Source organism: Herpailurus yagouaroundi, unplaced genomic scaffold (genome assembly GCF_014898765.1).
Source record: "Herpailurus yagouaroundi ecotype Mexico unplaced genomic scaffold, PumYag 163, whole genome shotgun sequence".
Taxonomy (NCBI): Eukaryota; Metazoa; Chordata; class Mammalia; order Carnivora; family Felidae; genus Herpailurus; species Herpailurus yagouaroundi.
The window spans coordinates 51,963,096-51,971,880 of NW_024412404.1; the positions used below are offsets into that span (position 1 = coordinate 51,963,096).

At 45.4% G+C, this 8,785-nt stretch overlaps 1 long non-coding RNA gene across 1 annotated transcript; it reads left to right on the plus strand.

Annotated features, from left to right (window-relative positions):
* The first annotated feature begins 292 nt into the window (after nt 1-292).
* Nucleotides 293-1,523, plus strand: LOC121037261 (uncharacterized). Its single transcript, XR_005793680.1, has 2 exons — nt 293-336; nt 790-1,523. It is a non-coding gene; the product is annotated as an uncharacterized LOC121037261 (long non-coding RNA).
* Nucleotides 1,524-8,785: the final 7,262 nt, after the last annotated feature.

Genomic DNA, 8,785 nt, shown 5'->3' on the forward strand with positions numbered 1-8,785 from the left:
TTGAACAGTTAGCCCATAAAGTAGTTCCTTCCAAGCCATGAACCCCCCAGATTTGGCTTCCGATAGTTGTGATTTATTAGAATCCAGAAACCAACTGCTTAAAGACTGTTTAAAATGTTCAACAACTGGGGCGCCTGGGTGGCGCAGTCGGTTGAGCGTCCGACTTCAGCCAGGTCACGATCTCGCGGTCCGTGAGTTCGAGCCCCGCGTCGGGCTCTGGGCTGATGGCTCAGAGCCTGGAGCCTGTTTCCGATTCTGTGTCTCCCTCTCTCTCTGCCCCTCGCCCGTTCATGCTCTGTCTCTCTCTGTCCCAAAAATAAATAAACGTTGTAAAATGTTCAACAACAGGGGAGCCTGGGTGGCTCAGTTGATTAAGCGTCTGACTTTTGGTTTCGGCTTAGGTACTGATTTTGCAGTTTCGTGGGTCCGAGCCCCACATCGAGCCCTGTGCTGGCAGCTCGGAGCCTGCTTGGGATTCTCTGCCTCTCTGCCCCTCCCCCACTCGCACTTGTCTCTGTCCCTCTCAAAGTAAACAAATAAACTGAACACATAATAAGAAACTAAAACGCACAATGATTTTCTAATTAACATGGCAACAGTACTTCTACAAGGTCATTTCAAGATCAGAGATACTGCTGTGTGTTCTTTTCCTTGTATCAGTCCTTTAGGAACCTGGAGTACAAGTGTCTCCCTCAGAACCCCTTGAAACTCTTCCCAGGAAAGCAGTCATCAGTCAGCAAAATTAATAAGTAAAAAACGCTTTTATTTGCATATTCACCTACAGTCAAGAAATGCTTGATTGTGCATCGTTAGACAGGTTTCTTAACCACGGGACTTCTCAGAGACATTAATAGGCATGTGTGCGTTGTTAACTCTGTAAGAGAAGAATAAGGTAAGAAGCATTTCCTAAATTTATTTGGCCAGAGAACCTTAACCCTGGCACAAATCATAACTTAGCACAACACGCCGTTCATAGGAAGAATGCTAGATGGGATTTTTGAGATCACTCACTTCATAGCATCAGAGATGAAAAATCTGAAAGCCAGAGGCATTTAGGGACTTTCTCAAGGCTGCAGAGAATGTACAAGCAGGTCAATTCTGCCTGGGAATGTTCAGTTCTGCTGTTTGGGGGGCTTCAACGGGCCACAGTGCCTGGCTCCAACTGCAGGGAAGGTGCGGTCCCCAGCCATGCTACCACACTCTGGTGACAGAGATGCCCATGTTCTCTTGGCACACAGGACATCTGACAACAGACCACGTTAAAAGACCTGGCCAAGGAGATGAGGCCTACCATAATACAATTTACGACGAGAGCTGAGAGAGAAAAATAGGTTATCGGGAGCAAAACATTCACGGGGCCCTGACCTCACCTTTCAAACTCAGCGGAAGAGAAAGAAACATACAGCAAATTGAATTCCATACGAAAGCTGATTCCGTTGGGAAAGACGCAAACTACATTTCTTCAAAGGTCGTATTCAATAAGGAAGAAGGCCCTTCCAGACCCTAACTAGAAAGGCAGAGGGGAAAAAAAGTTAATAACTCACTTGTCATTTCCCTTAGCTTGGATTCTGATGATAACTCTGTTAGCAGCCCGGATCGCTGGCGCCATTCCAAGCTCAGCGATGTGACTCCGTTGGAAGGATCAACTTTAAGAGCTAAAAGAAGCTGCTGTTCGCTCAGCTCTTAAACACAAAGCGCTCTTGCTGGTGGCTGAATCTAGAAACGGTCTTGACATCATCACACGACTGTCTCTGTGCTGTCAAGCCTAGTTTCTGCTTATGATCTCCAGGTGGATCCCATGTAATGATCGTTACGACGGGAAATGAAATTTTACGGGCTTTACTAAAATAATATCAACGCAGATTGCATATGGTCATGTCTATCAGCTTTGTAAATTGCAGATAGAACAGCCTCATCACTAGTCATAGCTCACATTTACTGAGCTCACTCTCTGCAGGCACTGAACAGTGACTCCCTCACGGATTTCTTCTAACTCTCCGAGGCAGGGCCCGTTACCATCTCCATCTCAAAGATGAGGCAACTGAAGCCGAGAGAAGTTAAAGAAATTGTCCAAGGTCACTCCCCCCCACCGTGAGAGACACAGCTGGGGCTTGGGCACAAGGATTCTGAATCAGAGGCCACGCTCTGGATGCTAAAAGTTTCCTCACAAATCCTAAAACAGCTCAGGGAGGGATCGTTACATCAGAGAAAATGCCAAGCCATCTCCACACCTGAAATTATGAAGGGTTGATCCAAAACACGAGTTTAGCACTAGAAGAGTTAGCATATACCCAACGGCTGCTAATGCTTGTTTGCAAAAAGTCTAAATATGGAAAAATGTGTGTGGTGGGGAACGGGGGACAGGGAGGAGGGACATTCTTATTATTGATGTTGAAAGAATCATTTTTCTGAGCCATCTTCTGTTTTCATGAGATTCTCCTGAACTAATCTCATTCACAAAGAGACCCAGCCGATGGCTAGCGCTGGTCTCCGCTAGGGCTGCGGTGAGGGGAGAACCAACATGGCAGACTGCTCCCCACACCTTATGCCCATTAGCCTTCCATGTTCAGGTTGGAGTTGCCAATCAACACTCACTAGACCAGGGGGAGGCAGAAGACCCAAAGGCTCGACCTGGCTCTATTGCTAACTCACCAACGATCCTGGGCAAATCACCAAGCTGTCTTCTAAATCTAGAAAGCGGGCCACTAATAACCTGGTCTATCTCCTGGTCTATCTACATCAGAAGACGTGAGAGCTGACAGAGTTTGCCCATATTTTCTGTCAGCTTTTTCTTCTCTCCTTTCTCTCTCCTCCATCCTCCCTCTCTTTCTTTTTCTCTTTTTATTTTCCCTTTCTTTATTCCTTTTTTTTTGGGGGGGGGGCCACTATTTGTCAAAAAGGATTTGAGACAAAATCTCCAGCACACAGACACTGGAGTCCCCACATGAAACAATACACTGGATGGGACAGGGTAGTTAGTACGGGGGGCTCCGTCACCTGACCTTCTGCTTATCCCAATCACTGCGTGACGATGCCTCCTAACATCTGCTGCCATGACCCCGAAATGGGGCCGCTATCTTCCTTTTTTTTTTTTTTTTTAATTAAAAAAAATTTTTTTTTCAACGTTTATTTATTTTTGGGACAGAGAGAGACAGAGCATGAATGGGCGAGGGGCAGAGAGAGAGGGAGACACAGAATCGGAAACAGGCTCCAGGCTCTGAGCCATCAGCCCAGAGCCCGACGCGGGGCTCGAACTCACGGACCGCGAGATCGTGACCTGGCTGAAGTTGGACGCTTAACCGACTGCGCCACCCAGGCGCCCCGGGGCCACTATCTTCCTAATGGCTATTCTGTCCCAGGGACTATGATAAGCATTTCTCACGTGCCTCTCTTATTTTCCTCACAGCAACCTTAGAAGGTAAGGACTTAGAAGATGGGTGTTACTAATTCCTCTTTAACAGATGAGAAAATGAAGCCAAGAGAGAAAGTAATTTTTCTCAAGACCACGTGTAGGCAGAAGATCAGGGACCATAGTGAGATGTGATGCAATGACTCAGTCTGAACTTCTTTCAGCCTTCTCCCCATTGTCCTGCTGAAAAAATCCACAATTACCACCTAACCAAAATCAAGGATGTTGTCCATGCAAACCTTTTCTTTTTTTTTCTTAAGAAAGAAATATTCAATTTATTAAGGTTACAAATATTTCAGTGGAGTTCTTCCTTTTTTATTGTATTTTATTTTTTACTTTTTAAAATTTACATCCAAATTAGTTAGCGTATCGTGCAACAATGATTTCAGTAGATTCCTTAGTGCCTCTGACCCATTTAGCCCATCCCCCCTGCACAACCCCTCCAGCAATGCTCAGTTTGTTCTCCATATTTGTAAGTCTCTTCTGTTTTGTCCCCCTCCCTGTTTTTATATTATTTGTTGTTTCCCTTCCCTTATGTTCATCTGTTTTGCCTCTTAAAGTCCTCATATGAGTGAAGTCATATTTTTGTCTTTGACTAATTTCACTTAGCATAATACCCTCCAGTTCCATCCACATAGTTGCAAATGGCAAGATTTCACTCTTTTTGATTGCCGAGTAATACTCCGTTGTATATATATATACCACATCTTCTTTATCCATTCATCCATCGAGAGACATTTGGGCTCTTTCCGTACTTTGGCTATTGTCGATAGTGCTGCTATAAACATGGGGGTGCATGTGTCCCTTCGAAACAGCACACCTGTATCCCGTGGATAAATGCCTAGTAGTGCAATTGCTGGGTCGTCGGGTGGTTGTATTTTTAGCTTTTTGAGGAACCTCCATACTGTTTTCCAGAGTGGCTGCACCAGCTTGCATTGCCACCAACAGCGCAAAAGAGATCCTCTTTCTCCGCATCCTCGCCCACATCTGCTGTTGCATGCAAACCTTTTCAAACAAAGAGGCAAAAAGTAGGAACAGAATTCTCTGTTGTCCACCCAGAGCTAAGGAGTTGACAGCAAGGGACTTGTTATCTCCTCACCCCCTTTGCATTTCGTCTGCGTTGACTCTCACACCCACCTGCCTAGCTGGGAAACAGGGGATTAAAAGGTATTCTGTATCCCCTACAAACGCAACAGGCATTTCTCTTCAGTGACTCATTTGATACAAATAAGCTGTAGGAAGTGGGGAAATCTGATCTTTCTGTGCCTTTGAAAAAGTGGTGAAGATACAGTCTGAATGGAAGAGAATTATTGCAGAATGAAGAGATCCTACCCTGCTTTCATGGCAAGAGGATCAAAGATTAGGTTAAATCATAATGATTTACTAGAGTCTGGATTTTTAAAAAAAAAATTTTTTTAATGTTTGTTTATTTTTGAGAGGCAGAGACAGAGCGCAAGCAGGGGAGGGGCAGAGAAAGAGGGAGACGGAATCCAAACCAGGCTCCAGGCTCTGAACTGTCAGCCCAGAACCCGACTCAGGGCTCGAACCCACGAACCGCGACATCATGACCTGAGCCGAAGTCGGTCGCTTAACTGACTGAGCCTCCCAGGCGCCCTGCTAGAGTCTGGATTTTTATAATTTCTACACTAATTACCACTTGGCCCATAAGTGATATACGAGCACAGTAAGCGCAAAGTATTCATTCACACGTAGCTTCACCCCTAGGGAATGAAGGAGGACATTTAATGACTGTGCTATACACGGAAAGCAGCATTTTTTGTTGTTGGAGCATAAGAAAACTGAATAAACATCCAAAAGACACATACCTGCCCTGGCAATGCTACTACATCGCTCCATCTCACCTATACCTTCCACCGTGTGTATGACTCCCGCGCTGGTCCTCCACCTCTTTGGAAGCTACATTCAAAGTTAGTGGGAAGAGAAAATACGCCACATTTCAACAAGGATGAGAACGCCTCTTCAAACCACTGGCTCTGATTCAACTTCGCAGCTTAGTTTGGGGAACTGTAAATTTCATTTAACATTCTGTATGATCCCACCTACTTCACAGTTTACTGACAGTAAAACATTCATACTTAGTCTCTAATGCAAGCAACCATTTACTTATGGTCTCATGCAGACTAATTATTCCAAAGACTTTCCTTGAGAGTCAAAGTCTTTGACTTTTGAAAGTCTTAATGGTTTGTCTCTGCCCACTTTCAACTTTCCTTTGAAAATCCAAAGGGAGTTGGACAAGTCTCTAACTACAGACATGACAATTTTACACATACAATCGAAAGTCAAAACAAAAATCTTTCCACCCTGTTCCAAACTCAAGAGGTAAGTCTAGTTTAGGCATTTTCAGGATGCAGCAAAAACAACGGCATGCATTAAGCCTTTCAAAATAAGCCAACACTGCGGATGCCTTGCTAAGTGTTTTTAGGCTTCCTAAAATCCAACCTCTGGGGTCAAGACAAAATTGCCTTTAGCAGTCAAACATCCCTTGCAAACAGGAGCCTCTGGACACCCCGTGTTCCCTTCCTTTAAGCACACAGACCAAGAGGGTGTGGAACTTGGGGGGCCTTTAGATCATCTAGTCTGGGTGTTTTGAAGCTCATATACAGCAGTCAGGCTTTTCAGGGCTTGGTGAGGGACTAGGGGTGTAGGGTTGATTCTGGGTTCCACCCCAACTTGCACCGAAGAAACTGCCCCTCGTCTGCTTCATTTTCTGAGCTTCCAGATGAGCCTTTCTTGGGGGAAAGCGTCCCACAGCTAAAAACAAAACATACTCTTTGAAAAATGCACATCCTGTCAATTCTTTCCATTTTGGAAAGGAGGAGAAGGAAGTCAGTGAGTTAGTGACTCGTCCCAGGTCCCAGGATGAGTGAGCGGTTCAGGCAGGGGTTACACCAGCCACAGACTCTCAGCAGCATTCTCCGCTGCACGTGCTATCCCCGAACTGCCAAGTGCACAGCCCCCAACTGACAGGACCCCTGTCCTTTTCCATGAACGCGCTCAGGTCTGCCCACTGCGGCTCTTGCCGGAACCGCCCACAGCCCTACAGTGCAGGCTTGCAGGTGGGCTGGTGGTCTTACTCTTGTTCTTATTCTAATATTTATCTGTATTCTTATTCTTACTTTGGCATTTTTAGAATACGAGGTGGGGGCAGGACGGTAGCAAGAGTCCTGCCAATGTAAAGTGAAAAATGAAAACTTTCTGAAGTTTAATGGAAATCAATAGAAAATAATATTGGGGAGGGGGCACCTGGGTGGTTCAGTCGGTTGAGCAATCGACTTCGGTTCAGGGCATGACCTCATGGTTCCTGATTTCCAGCCTGGCATCGGACTTTCTGCTGTCAGGGCAGAGCCTGCTTTGACTCCTCCTCTGTCTCCCTCTCTCTCTGCCCTTCCCCTGCTCGCATGCGCACTCCGTCTCGCTCTCTCTCCCTCCCTCAAAAATAAGTGAACATTAAAAAAAACAGAAGTCATATTTGTTGATAAAAGTTGAATTTACACTCACATTAGGTGGAAGCAGGATCTGTCCTGCTTACTGTGACCTTCACGCTCAAAGTTTTTGTTACTGGGCAAACCACGGCTGAGCTGACGGTGTGGGGTCTAGCCCCAGGTGCCCTCCACAATTCCAGGCCTCTGCAGGTAGTCTGGGATTGCCTTTCCAATAAACGCCACAGTCACTGGCTTTAGCAGGGTGGACGTGCATTTTGTAAAACGTGAGGAAACCAAAGTGGGAGTCACAAAAACTGATAAATTAGAGTGAACCATTCCAGCTATTCCTAAGGGCTCTCATTTACACAGGGCTCCTTTACATAAACTCATAAAATGATCCTGGTTGCCATGCACCAGGTGAGTGCTCTGAGCAAGTTATTTTATCTATGTGTGCCTCAGTTTTCTTACCTGTAAGATGGGGGATAACTATAGCACCTACTTTATGGGGTGTTCTGAGAATCGAAATAAACAGTTCCTGGTACATAGTGACCTCTGTATAAATACTAGTTATTATCGTAGTTATTCTTATTTATTTTTTTTTTTTAATTAAGTACTAGACAGAGAGGCCAGGGCAAGGAAGTAGCAAGACCCCTGCCAATTTAAAAAGAGAAATGAAAACAAAATTGTTCTGAAGTTTAAGGTAAACCAACAGGAAATAACCATTGGTTGATAATAGTGGAGTTTACAAACCAACTGGGATCCTAGTCAGCCTTACCGTCTACTCTAGGGCCCTACTGTTCCAAGACCCCTGGGGCAACAGCATGGCCGTCACCTGGGAACTCTTGAGAACTGTACAACCTCAGCACCAGCCCCTACTCCCACCTACCAAATCAGAACCTGCCCTTTAACGAGGTCTCCAGGCAATTTACATGCATGTAAAAGCTGGCGAAAGGCTGCTTTATGGCATCTACTGTGATTTCACCGTTTGTAGGTGAAAGGTAGAAGACCTCATTCTATAGTTACATTTCCATACATTATACTAAATCCTACACCTCTGTCCATTAGCCCTCATGTTACCTAGTTTCACTAACCTGAGTCTCAAGGCAGATGTTCCTCTTATGGGACAGAATGATAGTTCAGGACAGCATCCAGAGCCACAAAGTCACCGCTTGTTAATCATGTCCATGATTTAAAAACGTCATTACCATGATCATCCATCGATGGCTAACACTTACCGAGCTCTTACGTATGCGAGGATTAACACAAGGTGCTTTCCATATGTTCTTGCTGGGTTACTCACATTGCCCTTTCAAGTGGGCATGACTATCCCCATTTCACAGATGAGGGAACCCAGGCTCAGGGAGGCAACATCACACTTTCTCAAGGCCAAGTTCGATGGGGGAAAAGGGCCTTTCTGAAGTCCACTCTCTTATTACAAATTAATGCCTACAACATCCAAATCACATGTCTGTGACATGGAGAGTAGCAAGTATCTCCCTTTTTCTGTAAGGAAAACTGAGAGCATGGGGTACAAGAGCTATGTAGAATCAACAGCCGGAGACTGAGGTCGGAACTAGGTCCATGAGGGTTCAGGTTTTTCAAATTAAAGAATTCCGCTGCGAGAAATGCCAATGATAATGCAACGGCACTGAAGACACGGGGAGGGAAACCCCATATGAAGTGAAAAGGACAGTTTACATTCAGGAAGCTTCGCACAACCAAACCAAAGGGCTTCCGATTTTCATCTCGGCGGTCAGTAGCCCACTGGGGTGTCGGAGTCTTTGGCAAACCAGAACATCCAGATTTTTACTGCCATGATTTAAAAAAAAATTTTAACATTTAGTCATTATTGAGAGACAGGGACAGAGTGCGAGTGGGGGACGGGCGGAGAGAAGGAGACACAGAATCCGAAGCAGGCCCCAGGCTCTGAGCC